Source organism: Mus caroli, unplaced genomic scaffold (genome assembly GCF_978045245.1).
Source record: "Mus caroli unplaced genomic scaffold, Mus_caroli_1 scaffold_8, whole genome shotgun sequence".
NCBI classification, from domain to species: Eukaryota; Metazoa; Chordata; class Mammalia; order Rodentia; family Muridae; genus Mus; species Mus caroli.
The window spans coordinates 24,049,551-24,062,266 of record NW_028227263.1 but is presented as its reverse complement, the minus strand read 5'-3'; the positions used below and the strand labels follow the sequence as shown (position 1 = coordinate 24,062,266).

At 46.6% G+C, this 12,716-nt stretch overlaps 1 long non-coding RNA gene across 1 annotated transcript in view; it reads right to left on the bottom strand.

The window, feature by feature from the left end:
- Positions 1 to 12,211, bottom strand: part of LOC110299121 (uncharacterized) — a 52,847-nt gene extending 40,636 nt beyond the window's left edge. Inside the window, exons 1-2 of the long non-coding RNA XR_002378432.2 lie at positions 12,147 to 12,211; positions 6,974 to 7,167 (exon numbers count right to left, since the gene is read on the bottom strand). This is a non-coding gene — a long non-coding RNA (uncharacterized LOC110299121). The remainder of the gene's footprint in view (positions 1 to 6,973; positions 7,168 to 12,146) is intronic.
- Between the last annotated feature and the right edge of the window lie 505 nt (positions 12,212 to 12,716).

Below are 12,716 nucleotides of genomic sequence, written 5' to 3'. Positions count from 1 at the left end.
CTGTTTTGAAGCAAATTGTTCCTGTGTAGCAGGAACGGGATGGCATTGAACTCATAATCCTCCTTGCCATGGCTTCCTCCAGGCTGGGGTTACAAGTATGAGCCACCATACCCAGCTTAAAGTTCCTTCTGAAAATGCTCAACATAAAAACACCACTCTGGAACTTTCTCAGGGAACTGGCAGAACAGTCCTCAGTGTGCCCCTCTGGCTCTCCAAAGGATGCTTACTTAACAGGTCCACCGGATGTCACCAGCCAGTGCCAGTAGCATAGCTTGTTCTGACCTGCTACACTGAGTACTCTTCTGTTGTCTCCTCAATATGCCAACCCCAGACCCCAGCTTAAGTCTAACCTTGACCTTGACAGTGAACTCGATAGTGACTATTCCAACCTCAGGGGCCTTCTACCTCCCAACAGATCTCACAAGGTGGTGAAAACCCAGCCCACTGAAGACATGCAGACGTTGACCTGCGTGGAAGACACGGCTTGACAGGGGGCATAGTCCAACGTTTGTATCTTTATGATGATGATGCTTTGTCTTGTGGTCAGAAAAGTGGCATACACGCAATGCTAAAACTATTGGAGGGGGATCTGTCCAATAATGTTAGGCGGATCCAAATAACAGTCTGAGTTCTGGTGTCCAGAACAAGCAGGCCAGGGAAGGAACACCCATCCTGTAGTACATCTTGTTCCTCTCTGGGTGTGCCACACGTTATAGGCTCTCATTAAACGTTTGTAGAATAAATAAATTAATGTCAATCCCCCATTGCCATGGGAGATAAAGTCCCAGAGTATGTGAATGGACTCCAAGTCTCTGTGTCCAGCGTTCAAGCTGTCATTCCCACTGGTCCAGCTGCCATCCTCTCTAGGTCTTTGTCTTCACCATCTCTTCCTTCCCCTTTTCGCTTGTGAGAGGAGCCAGCCTCTAACCTGCCCAAGGTTATGCTGGCTTCTTTTCTGGCCCTTCTCCCTGCTTACTCTTTAGCCCATCTCATTTTATATTTTAGTTCTTTTTCTTAATAAAACAAACAAACAAATGAACAAAAAACAAAAATCTTTTGTATGTGGCAGTGTGTGAGTGCTGTGTGCCTGTGTTCGTGCATGTGTAAGCGTGACGTGTATGTGGAGGGTGAGGGGGTGTGTGTATGTTGGGTATGTGTGTGTTGGGTGTGTGCATGCCTATACACATGTGGGTACACATACAAGTGTGAATGTACATGAGGGCCCAAGGTCAATATTGGATCTTTTTTCTCACTTGCTCTCCACCTTTACAGGCCCACTTGCTGAACCTCAGGCTCATTTATTTGGACATGCCCGCTGGCTATTGGGCTTCAGAGGTCTGCCTACCTTCATCTCCTACTGCTAGAGTTACAGGCACACGCTATCATGCCAGGCTTTTTACCTGGTTCTTAGAGAACTCGGCTGGCACTTACCGCCTGAGCCATCCTCGCAGCCCTGGTTACTATCCTACACATGCAAATATTGTAACTGAAGAAGACCCAGCTTGTCATGGTAAAACATTCTTGGAATCCCCAGTGCTCTGGAGGCTCAGGCAGGAGGATTTGTGAGTTTACAGTTGGCATGGGATACATAGTGAGACTCTGCCCCCTAAACAAACAAAAGTTACACACAAGCATAGACACACACACATACCCACATGTGTCTTCGGCTCTTATTTCTTTGTAGCTGGTAATCCACAGATATTTATTGATTTCTAATTTCAATATCCTTTCCCTTCTGTTCAGGAGTCATCTACTAGATTCTGTCTTGGGATTGGTTCTCCAGATACACATCTAGGGAGATAGACTTGTGTGAAGGGATACGAGGACATCCCCCAAGGAAAACTGATGAGAGAGTTGGCAAGTGGGGTGCAGAAGGCAAGGCAATCGAGCTGGATGTGATATCAAAGGCAATGTAAGTTACATGGAGCAACTGATGTGGTGTCTTTCCTGTGCTGGGTATGGAATCCAGGGCCTTCTGTGTGCCTGCCTGTTGCTGGGTTTGAAATCCAGTGTCTTCCATATTCTTCGTACTGGGTATGGAATCCAGTGCCTTCCATATTCTTGTTGCTAGGTATGGAATCCAGTGCCTTCTATGTTCTTGGGTGGGTATGGAATCCAGTGCCTTCTGTATTCCTGTTGCTGGGTATGGAATACAGTGCCTTCCATACTCTAGGCATAGTTCTACCATGGAACTAAACCCCTTGGAACTATACATCGATACACAAGTATCCACCTATAGAGGATACTTGTGACTCAATCCTTCAAGCAAATCTTAGAAACAGTGTAGATCAGACCCTAGTATTGTCCCTTTAGGAGCAGGAGTTTCACATCCACTGAGAGTCAGTCACTGGTTAAGGGCTGTCCTTAAGAACACAGGAGCCTCTAGGTATTGTATTTCTGGGATAAGTAGAAAAAGCAGGTCCTAGCAGCCTGAGGGCAGCCCCTCAGGGAAGAGAAAGATATATTGGCTTTGGGATTTTAAAAAAAGTCCATACTAAACAAAAAGACAAAATAATCAAGAGAATAGGTGAAGTGGAGCTGATCAATCCATCTCATTTCAGTAACATTAACTCAGTGTTTTACATGGCAGACACACCATTGAGCTTGCTGAGACATAAGCTTAGCCTTCCAGGGTCCAGTCCTGATGTCTTGAAAGAGACACAAGGATTATGTATCATCCAAGGTAAGAGGGCCAGCAGCAGTGATGGGCGGGAGGCCAAAGAAGACTAGAATTGACCCGGCCACGTGCCTCCTGAATGTACACATGAGCTTTTAAAGGATGAGTAAGGGGAAGAAGGGAATTCCTAGCAAAAGGAACAGGATGTGCATGGGCTGAGAGACACAAGTACACATTTGTTTGGAATTGGGGAGTTGCTTGCTGTAACAAGAACACAGGGTGTGGGAGAGAGGAGGTGAACTGGGAGCTAAGGTCATAAAGTCAGGCTGAGATGGGGAAGAGCCTTTGACACCTGCAAAGCGACTAGCTACGATTAAAGAATGATTTTAGTGATGAGGTGACCATGTAAATCATGTACTGGGTACCAGATGACCCAACCAGACAGTTCTATTTCTCTAGCAACAGTGATTGGTTCAGGGATAAGCAGGTTAACAAGATAAATGAAGGAAAAATGGGTCTGGACTGTTGGCATTTCTGGAGAGTTCTGCTAAATGTACACATTCAGTGGAGGAAGGCCTAAAGCAGTATTTTTTTTTAATGAGTGAGGGATAAGGCTCAAATGGCAGTGTGCTTGCTTAGTATACAAGCCCTGGATTCCATCCCCAGCACTGCATAAAACATGGTAAAGTGGCACATGGCTGTAAGCACAGCACTCAGGAGGTGGAGGGTCGGAAATGTAAAGTCGTCCTCAGCTATATAACACCTTGTCTGGGCTACATGAAACTTGAGAGAGACAGACAGACAGACAGACAGACAGAGACACAGATACACACAGACAGAGACACAGACAGACAGAGAGAGAAACAGAGACAGAGACAGAGAGACAGACACACACAGAAACACAGGGGGAGACAAAGGGACAGAGGGACAGAAAGAGAAAGTCACAGACAGACAGACAGACAGACAGACAGATACTGAGAATATGGAGGTATGAAGTGTGGCCTCTTGAGACCTTAGTTCAGTACTAAGTCCATCTGGACATGTGGGTGTGAGTTAATTCTAGCATACCTTGTTCTAAGCCATCACTTTAACTCACATCCCACTTTTCTAAAGAGAACAAATCCTGTACTGTTGCTGAGTGTATGTCCTGCTTAGTGTGGCAACTTAAGAGTACAGTCCCAACATCCAGAGGGCGGTGGTGGAGGATCCCTACGGCTAACCTGGGCTACATGGTGAAATGCTGTCTCAAAAATCAAACCAAAACAACAAGCTGACAAATGTTTCCAACCCAAAATGCAAAAGAACTCTTCCAGATATGCAAGTAAAGCACTTCACATTGGAGGATAAATTACATCTGTGGTTAAAAGACCTCAACAGCAGTGTCAACATAAAGTTCTGAAGAATAACGGGCAATTCAGAGCAAGTGGAAAAAGAATGTCCATTACCACACATCCCCCTTCCTCTGCTCCATGTAAATCATGCTGTAAAGGGAGATTCATTCCCCTCTCTGGGTCAAGAGCTGAAAGCACAACGAAGCTTGGGAGAAAGAAAGGGAGCTTTGGTGCTCACTCCCACTAATGTGCATCAAGAATGTCTGGAGAAGAGAAGGTTCTAGCAAAGCTATTCTGAACTCCCTGTACCTCCACCAAGGCATGGTGTCTGAAACCCCAGGGGCTTCAGGGACATGAGACAGTAAAATCTGCAAAGTCTGAGCTGCCCCTGGAGTTAGCATGACACAGCTTGTTTTCTGGGAAAAAAGACCTTACCATCCACATGTCAAGAAAGCCATGGGTTAAGGAGGGATTCAGAGAAAAATGCTTACCCTTAAACAATGTTGTTAAACAAGCAAGTTCTAAAGGGAACAGATTATTCATTCAACTCAAGGACAAGGGGAGCACAAAAACAAGTCAAGGGAAACAGATGCTCCGTGGTGAGGGAGCTTCCTGTACAGGCACGAGGAGTCCGTGGTGAGGGAATTTCCTGTACAAGCGCGAGGGCCTGAACTCAGATCCCCAGCTAGGGTGAGAGGTGGGAAGGAGGGAGATGGATGGGACTTGTTGGCCAGCCACCCTAGCCAAAAATTCAAGCTCTAGGCTCAGAAAGAGGCCATCTTAAGAGGACAAGGTTGGCACTTGGAGAGATGAGTCTGTAGTTAAAAGCACTGACTGCTCTGCCAAAGGACCCAGGTTCAATTCCCAGCATCTACATGGTGACTCACAATGGTCTGTAACTCCATTTCCAGGGGACTGGACATCTTCACACAGACATACATACAAGCAAAACACCAATGCACATAAAATAAAAATGAGTAAGTGATTTTTTTTTTAAAGAGGACAAGGTGGAGAAAGATTGAGAGCACAGGACACTGGAAGTTCATTCTGCTCCAAGGCCTAGGCATGCACTGGCATTCATACCCACACATACATGTGCATATAAGGCCACAGACACACACAATACCAGTAAGCAAAAAGAGAAAAACAAAAGTATGAATAGACACTGAGAAAGGGAAAGAAATAAATGGGAGAATCTTAAAAGCAAGCTATTTATTGCAAGGACTAGTCAATAAACTCATGCATGAAAATGTGTATGTATATATGTGTGTGTGCGAACACACTCAAGTACATGTGTATGTGCATGCAAGTGTGTATATGCGCATGTGTGTGTAATATATGTATATATATATTTCTGTGTATGTGATGATGAACATAAAATCTCTTCTTTCTAACCACTTCTAAAATCCCTTACTGTGTGTTTTCCACCTAGATCCTTCTTCTCTCCATTATAACTACTACAGATCTAATAGTCAATGTGTTATCATAATCAGTCTAATAATGAAATACTGAAGAGCAGGAGTGGTGAAACTGGCTGTCTTAGTTCCATTTCCTGTCACCTTCCCCACCCTGACAAGAGCAGCTATGGGAGAAATGGTTGATTTTGACTCAGAGTTCAAGGTTCAGTCCCTCACCTCGGGGACATCACCGTGGCAGGAACTTGAGAAGCTGGTCACATCGGGTCCACAGTCAGGAAGCAGAGAAGGAATGAATGAATCCTTGTACTTAGCTCATTTTCACCCCAAGATGTCCTGTTCTAAGAATGGTGTCCCCGTGGTTAAGAAGGGTCCTCCCACACCAATTCACATTAGGGGCTCACAGACTGAAGTGGCAGTCACAAAGCCTGCATTGGCTCTGTTCTAGGTCCTCTGCATACATGCTGTGGTTGTTTAGCTTGGGGATTTTGTGGGGATCCTAACAGAGAAAGTGGGGGTGTCTCTGATTCTTTTGCCTGCTCATGGGACCCTTTTCTTCCTACTGCGTTGCCTCTTCCAGCCGTAATATGAGGGTTTGTGCCTGGTCCTGTTGTTCTGTATTATGCTATGCTTGGTTGATGTCCTTGGGAGGCCTGCTCTTTTCTGAAGGGAAATGGAGGAGCAGTGGATCTGGGGAGGTAGAGGTGCTGGGAAGAGGGGAGGGAGGAGAGACTGGGGGAGAGAAATGAGAGGAGTACAGGGGTTCGGAAGCTGTGGTCCGAATGTATTGTAGGAGAAAATAAAACACTATGGAGACCATTCCCCCAGAATCTTCTCAGAGGCTAACCTTAACCTAGAGAATCCTCACAGGCACCCAGCAGCTGGCCTCATGAGTGAATCTAGAGTCTGTGGAGTTTTCAACGATCAGGAACCATCGTGCTAAGGATAATTCTTGTGCTTGCTATGCACCAGTTAGGATCCGAGTTTGGGTCCCCAGAGCCTATATACATGCCAGGTGGACATGGCGGCTTGCCTATATACATGCCAGGTGGACATGGCAGCTTGCCTATATACATGCCAGGTGGACATGGCGGCTTGCCTATATACATGCCAGGTGAACATGACGGCTTGCCTATATACATGCCAGGTGGACACTGCAGTTTGCCTATATACATGCCAGGTGGACATGGCGGCTTGCCTATGTACATGCCAGGTGGACATGGAGGCTTGCCTATATACATGCCAGGTGGACATGGCGGCTTGCCTATAACCCCAACTCAGAAGGCAGAACTGGTATACCCAGGGCAAGCTCTCAATCAAGACTAGCCATATCAACAAACTCAGTGTTAGATTGAGAGGCCCTGCCTCACTGAATAAGATGGAAGAAGATGTTGGATGGTTCCCAGCATCAACCTGGGACCTCCCTGTGATGATTATCCACAAACACAAAGGTCCATGCACATGCGAACATGTATACATATACGCTGAAAAGAAATTAGAACTGGAAAGAAGCCTTCCTGTCTTTATTAGCATGTGATATCTATACAGAATGAGTTTGCTTATGACATTTTCATAGATGTATGATATATTTATCATTTCACCACTCTTACCTCTGGGGATCCCCTCTCCCACGGAGCCACTCTTCTTCCTAGCTTGTCTCTCTCCTACTTTCCTGTCTCCCCTTTTTTCGTGAACTCCTGAGCTCCAGTGATCCTCCTGCCTCAGCCTCTGGAGGAGTTATGATGGTAGGTGTGTGCCACTGTGCCCAGCTTCAGGAAGAGGAGTTCACGTGCCTGTCAACGGCCTGCAAGAAGCCCAGATTCCATGAGGAAAACTTGGTAGAGATTTGATGGCATAAAAATTCAGACTTTAGGATGACAAAATAACAAAGTGATTAAAAGCTAAGCTGCCAGCTAGGGGCAAGGTCACTCTGCTCCAGGATCCCCGTCATCTCTGGAAACCTAGCTGGCCCCTGGAGGCCTCAGTCAGCATTCTGTTGTGTAACTCTTTCTTTTAAGTCTTTCTCTGTTTAAAGGTTTAGTTTTATTTTTTTAAGTCATGTAGAGGCATGCATATGTGCAGGTGGGCATGTGCACATGTGTGCATCAGTGTGGGTGTGTATACCTGGCCATGAGTGCAGCAATGCATGTGGACACATGAACATGTACACAAGAGGGGTGATGTGTATGTATGGGTTTGTGTATGTTTGTGTATGTGTGTGTGTGCACAAGTGGGGAGGGACATGGACATGAGTCCAGCAATGTGTGTGGTGTGTAAACATAGGCTTGTGCACAAAAGTGCAGTGTGTGTGTGTGTGTGTGTGTGTGTGTGTGTGTGTGTGTGTGTGCATGTGTGTGCATATGGGAACATGCACATGAGTGTAGTGTTTTGTGTGTGTGTGTGTGTGCGTGCGTGTGTGCATATGGGAGCATGGACATGAGTGTAGTGTTTTGTGTATGTGTGTGGTGTGTGCACATGAGAGCACAAAGGTTGTTAGGGGTGGGCAGGTGGGCTTGTGGATGTGTAGGTGTGGTATAGGTATGTGCACATGAGTGAAAGTGCCCACAGAGTCATAAGGCCCCCTGAAGCTGGAGTTACTGGTGGCTGTGAGCCACGTGCCATGGATGCTGAGAGGTGATAGCAGTTAAGGACAGGCCCGCTCAGAAGCAGCTCAGGAATAAGAAGTGTGATCTATGTCACATGCTTCATCTCCTGTTGCTTTCGGTTGATTTTGAAAATCACTGATTATGGAGGCCACAGATCTGTGTGATGGTTGGTTGGCTTCCCACCAGCTTTTCTGGAAAAGACTCCTCTGAATGAAGTCACCTATGGGTTAGAAGCTTTCTCCATCAGTTCTTCCCCCCACCCCCCTCCTCTGGAAGGAGGTAGCCTCTCATTTGCTGCCTTTCCCTACTCTCAGGGCAAACAGGACTGTTGTATCCAATAAGTAACTGTCCCTAGGAACACAACAATATGTTGTATCCAATAAGTAACTGTCCCTAGGAACACAACAATAAAACTGTAATTCTTAGTTCAAGACTTCCTAACCAGTGACTTTAAAACCATTTTTTAAGACAAGTTCTCATTACATAGCCCAGGCTACCCATGACCTCCTGATCCTCCTGTCTTAGCCTTCACAGTCCTGGGACCATAGGTGTGTGCCAGCATCACAGCTTTGATCACTAACTTTCCTTCAGATTTATAGAGTGAAGAATACTCGGTGACCTATGGATAACAGCTGCCCTGGTCAGAAAATCAGCCCAGCCAAACTTTTAACAACCCTGGTGTCTGCTTATGAATAATTCACCCCCCCCCCAGCACCCTTTATAGTCCTTGCATCTGCACCCCTAGATACGATGGCATTTGCTGGTGATGGCTGCCATCTTCTTCAGCTTGCTAGATTATTAAGTACATCTTTTTTCTTTCCTGAATAGTTTATCCTTGAGTCATTGGCTTCTTCCAGTGGTGAGCAAGGGACACAGGCTCACAATTACATCCTCAATGCCTAGTAATGACTTTAGGTTTAGACACAAAAGAATTCAAGCATATGCACTAGGCTTTGCTGTCTAGCCTCTGAGCCTTACTCAGTTTTTTCCTCTGTACATGGGATTAATGGTGGAATCACCAAACACAGAGTGTAGTCCAGTGCTGGGGGCACAATCAGAACTAAAGACTGGCTAGCAATGGGTGTCAGTTTACAAATGCTTTCATTTGAATTGATTTCTCTGCCCCCCCCCCCACACACAAATACTTGACAATGGTGTGTTACTGTTATAATCAAGAAAAAAGGTGCCAGGCATGGTGGCGCATGCCTTTAATCCCAGCACTCAGGAGGCAGAGGCAGGCAGATTTCTGAGTTCGAGGCCAGCCTGGTCTACAGAGTGAGTTCTAGGACAGCCAGGGCTATACAGAGAAACCCTGTCTCAAAAAACCAAAATAAAAAAAGTGTGTGTGTGTGTGTGTGTGTGTGTGTGTGTGTGTGTGTGTTAAAAAATGACTCAAAGTTTAATGCCTAGAGAGAGGTCTCAAAGAGGGAGAATGAAAGGAAGACACCTGGGTTGTTGGGCTGGTTTGTGTGTGTGTGTGTGTGTCTGTCTGTCTGTCTGTCTGTCTGTCTGTGTGGTTTCACATGTATGGGAGTATATATGTACATATTTGTATATGCATCTTAAATCCAGAGGTCAACCATAGGTGTCTTTCTTCAGGAACTATTTATGTTGCTTTTTTTGGAACAAGGTCTCTCATTGGATGATGGAACTCATAGGGCTAGAATTCTCTGGCCAATGAACAGGGCACCTGTCTCCATCCCCCAACCCTGGGACTGCAAGCGTGCAGCTCCACGTATACCGTTTTCAGACGGGTTCTAAGGCCTGCATTTGGGTCCTCCTGTTTACACAGCAAGTACTTTTTTTTCACAGCCCTGGTTTATAGTTTTTGAGGGTATTGTTTGCTCCCAAGTTCTTCATCTCAAGCAGATTCAAGGAGTTCTGAGGCAGCAGTGCTGCGTGTGGGTGGCTTCCATCTCCACCTGAATCGGGAGGCAGACCAGCCGGAAGCTGACTGAGTACAACACACACCAATCAATGTCAGGATTTTGGTTTCTGCCGATGACTACAGTAGGTGCCTCTTCTGACCTGAGACCTCAAGAACGTGTGCCACGGGGACGACTGAGATGAATCTTGAACTGATGTAAAGGCATAATTCACTAGGTGGGGAGCAAAAGAGTCCAGTCAGAGAACACTCGTAGGCAGACACCCACCGGCAGGACACAGTCAGCGGCGGTGACGGAGGGTGACCAATTGACTCCTCTCTGAGTAGGCACAGGGAAGGCTGGAATGCTGATCCGATCGTAATGGGGGTTTTGAAACAGTGCTGACTCACCTAGCCCAGGGGCGTTGATTAAAAGCCCAGGGTCTGGGAGAGGATGACACGTGTCTGCATGAGCATATGTCTGTGTTCATGCGTCCAGGTGCCCACAGAGGCTAGAGGCATGGGATGCCCTGGAGTTACAGACAGTTGTGAGATGTCTAATGTGGCTGCTATGAATTGAACTCTGGTCCTCTGGAAGAGCAGCAAGTGCTCTTAACCACTGAGCCACCCTCCCCAGCCCCTGGTTGACCTTTCCAATGACGCCATCCCTTGGGTTCTATTGAATTCTAAATTTTCTTCCTCCCTCTTCCTCACTGAGGACACTTGTGGCTGTGTTGGATCCACATGGATAATCCAGGGTAATTCTCCCTCTCAAGAGCCATTGATTGTGTCCCCTCTACAGCCTTCATTCTTACATGTAGTATGACAGGCTTCTAAATCCAAGGGATTAGGATCTAGATATGTTGGGGGTGCTGTTATTCTGCCTACCACGCAGGCCAATTGTAGTACAGATTGGGACATGAATGCCACATGGTGTTCATCACCAGGAGTCAAGTACAACACCTCCTTCTCTATCCTGAGCTTTTAGGTTGATAATAACTGTACATCCTGAAAGACACCCAATATGCAGCCTGGGCTCTGGCATGTCAGTGGCAAAGGGAGCCTAGTAGGCTTCCCTGTCATGTGTATGATCTGGTCATAATGATCTAGTCCTGTCTACTGGTTCTGCATCTGGGCCAGAGACAGATTCTCTCAGAATTGGGGTTTGGGGAGAAAGAATCGGTGCAAAAAATCTGTCTTCATAAAATGCCACTGAACCCACCTGGTGCTGTCCCACCACACCTGCCTTCCTAAAAGCAAGAACAATGAGCCAAGTCCTAATGTGACCTTCCTCTTCCGATCACCTCCTCTCCCCTCCCCCACCGGGCAAATCTATCCTTTGTCTCACTCAGTGGACAAAACAACATATAACACAAAAAGCAGGTGGGAACTTTAAAAACATCCTATGTTTGGGACAACGAAGTCCTGAGGGTTAAAAGCATCGGTTTCAAGGTGACAGGCGTCAGGAGTGTGACGTCTTAGTCCCCTGCTCTCCAGGTCTCACTGTGGTACTGAGAGGTCCGAGTGTTTTCCACCGTTACCCTCCACTGACTACATCTTCCAGCTGTATTTTCAACAGGAGGTTTCTGGTTATGCAATAAGCATCCCAGTATGTGGAAACAGATCAGCCAAAGTCACTGTGAGGTCACCCTCACGGTCAGACTGGCTGTAGGCAACTTCCCGGGCTTTCTGGTCCACGCCAGAGCACCAGAAACTTAAAAATGAGGGGTTTTTAAAGACTTATTTTTAATCATGTGTGTGTGTGTGTAGTGTGGTGTGTGTGTGTGTGTGTGTGTGTGTGTGTGTGTGTGTGTGTGTAGAAAAAAAGCCCATGTGTATATATGCAGAGACTTGAACTCAATGCTTGTTATCTCTCTCAATCACTCTCTACCTTATTTTTTCAGACAGCGTCTCTCTGAGCCTTTGGCCAGACTCTGCTCAGAAAATCCTCAGGATCCACTTGTCTCCATACCTCAGCACTGGGGTTACATACATACCCCACCATACCTGACTGGGTGCTCTGCTGCCCATATGCCTGTGTCTCAGTTAGGGTTTCCATTGCTGTGAAGAGATAACATGACCAAGGCAACTCTTTTTGTTTGTTTGTTTGTTTTTTGTTTTTTTTTTTTTTTCGAGACAGGGTTTCTCTGTATAGCCCTGGCTGTCCTGGAACTCACTCTGTAGACCAGGCTGGCCTCGAACTCAGAAATCCACCTGCCTCTGCCTCCCAAGTACTGGGATTAAAGGCGTGCGCCACCACGCCCGGCTCCCAAGGCAACTCTTAGAAACGACATTTAATTGGGGCTAGCTCACAGGTTCGGAGGTTGAGTCCTATTATTTTCCTGGCAGGAAACATGACAGCATGCAGGCAGACACGGTGCTGGCCGAGCCTAGAGTTCTACATCTTAATCCAAAGGTAACCAGGAAGAGAGACTGGTTTCCAGGAAGAGAGACTGGTTTCCAGGAAGAGAGACTGGTTTCCAGGCAGCTAAGAGGAGGGTCTCAAAGTCTGCCCCCCACAGTGGCACAGTTCCTCCAACAAGGCCACACCTAACCCAACAAGGCCACATCTCCTAATAGTGCTATGCCCTGGGCCAAACATATTCAAATCACCACACCAGGTCAACACCAAGATGTGTTGCTTTAGGGCCCTGAACATCCCCAGTCTCTGTTTTGCCTCTGTTTTCCCCAACAGTGCCATCTGCAACTTGAATTAACCATCCTCTTATAAGTGTCCCCATAGCCCTCTGGCCTGGCCCAACACTTTCTTAAGCGCTGCTGATCGCCGTGGCCTTTGGACCCTCAGTCTCTGAATCTGGAAACCCATACAATTTTGAATGGAAAGCTAAGATAGCGTATGAATCCATGACAAGTTCAGTTTCT